Here is a 1,994-nt window from a genome sequence, read left to right on the forward strand (position 1 = left end):
GAGAAAAAACCACAAGCAGCGTATATTTTGTTTTTGATTTTGAAATCTTAAATATCCAAACATTCTTATGTAAATATTTTCGGGTAAACTGTAATCAAAAATCAAGTGCAGTAAAAAAGCAAATCAGCTGCAGGTTACTACCTGCTTAATATGTATGACTTAAGCATGGATAACACGATTTGAGCATTTGTGCACTCTGGCAGTCAAGGACTAAAAAATTCCAAACAACCCCACTCTGTTGCTATCAAAATGTAAAAATCTGTACAAAAATACAAATCGTATGATCTCTGCTTTAGGTGGAAATAACCGTTTTTTTGCAAAAAATTCCTTAAGATATATTGAAAATAAAGTAATTTTAATACATTTTTCGCCAACATTTCGATACAGTCTTCACTAAAATTTGAATTACTTAGTAAACTCTTAACCCATTCCCACGTTCAAGGAAAATTATTTTCTTCCGTAATCAAACTGACTTCCCTTAAAAGAGATGAAATCAGCACGTGGTTATTCGTGAACTAGGTATCTACTGTTGAAAGGTTTTTTTATACTATTATTTTTATACTAGAGTTTTTCAGAAGGGAATGAAATTTAATAAATGATAATTTCGAAAAAAATGGCATTTTTAATTTAATTTTCGGCAACTTTGGAATGCCGTTACTATTGAAATTTGAACAACTTCGTCAGTTCTTTGCCAATTTTCATTTGCGGAGTATCACTGAAATTATATTTTTCCCGGCCGCCTTCCATATGAAAATTGTCTAAGAAATGGCTGAGCTCTTAACATTTTTATAAGACTTGCATTACTAAATTAAATCAAAGTGCATCAAAAATTTATAAATTTTTTAAATAACAGCTTTTATGTGAATCTCGTGTATTTAAACAAGTAGATAGCTATACAAATGTTACCTTTAATAAAAATAAATGCTCTCTAGTTCACGAATATCGCCGAATTAGTTAATATTTTATTTCGAGTTTTGTAAAACTTATAAAATTGAGGAAAGTGCACCTTCAATTTCTTATAGTATGGAGCGTGAACTAGCCTAATGCACATATCAGTTGGTATTTGTAGAGCCACTTGTATCGGCTGAGCCTCTGGGCCGTCGTACAATGTTCAATCGACCCACTGAACGCGACAAGCAGTTCTGTTGTGAACGTTGTTGCGGTGAGTTGTGTGTTTCTTCGTGTATTGTCGCGCTTTTGTGTCATTTTAATAAAAAATTTCTTAAGAGCTTTTTAATTATTACTGCTGGCGGTAAAAGGTGTTACTGTTCATTTCGATTGCTTCTTTGAAGATACCTATACATACATATGTACATGCATACATGCATATATTTATATTAAAACGGGTAAACCTGGATGGATCGTAATGAATAGTATCTAATTGAAGATGTTTATAAGAAAAAGTGAAGGCGCTTGTTATTGACTAAAAGCTTGTTTAATTTAATTATATATTTATTATTTAATAGGCAATTCGAGAGCTAAATGAACGCGAATTTAAATTTGGCAAATGTGAGATGTGAATAAATCTACGTTATATACAATAAAACAACTATTTTTTTTAGTATTTTTGTTAAAAATTTATAAGAGTAAATAAAGCAATTTAAAAGGCAAAAGATCAAGTGAGCTATTTAATATATACATACATATGTACATACGTTCACGGCAAAAAGTATTGGCATAAAGAATATTTCAACATACATATGTATATGCAACAATTTTTATTTGAATTTCTTTCGCCAATTTTTTTATAAAAATATGGTTCGTACTACAACAAAAAACATAAAAATATAATGTCTAAACTTTGTGCAAAACTTTAGAAAATTCAATAAACTATCATGGAAGTTTTCGACTTTGAAGTTGCTAAAAAATCGCGTTGATTTTTTGGATTTTTTTTAAGTGTTTCACATTTTTCCCATGCAAAGTATTTATGAGATTTTGTTTAGACCTAGCTACTTCCAGTCTTGCGCTTTATTGTACTAAAATTTAATGGCATA

At 30.0% G+C, this 1,994-nt stretch overlaps 1 protein-coding gene across 12 annotated transcripts in view; it reads left to right on the forward strand.

The window, feature by feature from the left end:
* Positions 1-1,136: 1,136 nt before the first annotated feature.
* Positions 1,137-1,994, forward strand: part of GLaz (Glial Lazarillo) — a 14,337-nt gene continuing 13,479 nt past the window's right edge. For 3 of the 12 annotated variants that reach the window (XM_017634001.1, XM_017634003.1, XM_017634007.1), the window contains exon 1: positions 1,137-1,259. The gene's annotated coding sequence lies outside the window, so the exon portion shown is untranslated. Of the gene's footprint in view, positions 1,347-1,370; positions 1,510-1,994 lie in introns of those variants that run through there. The other 9 variants (XM_017634005.1, XM_017634009.1, XM_017634012.1 and 6 more) reach the window with 6 other exon arrangements.

This window comes from Rhagoletis zephyria, unplaced genomic scaffold (assembly GCF_001687245.7).
Source record: "Rhagoletis zephyria isolate East Lansing unplaced genomic scaffold, Rhagoletis_zephyria_1.1 Rzeph_scaffold_12617, whole genome shotgun sequence".
In the NCBI taxonomy this organism is placed as follows: Eukaryota; Metazoa; Arthropoda; class Insecta; order Diptera; family Tephritidae; genus Rhagoletis; species Rhagoletis zephyria.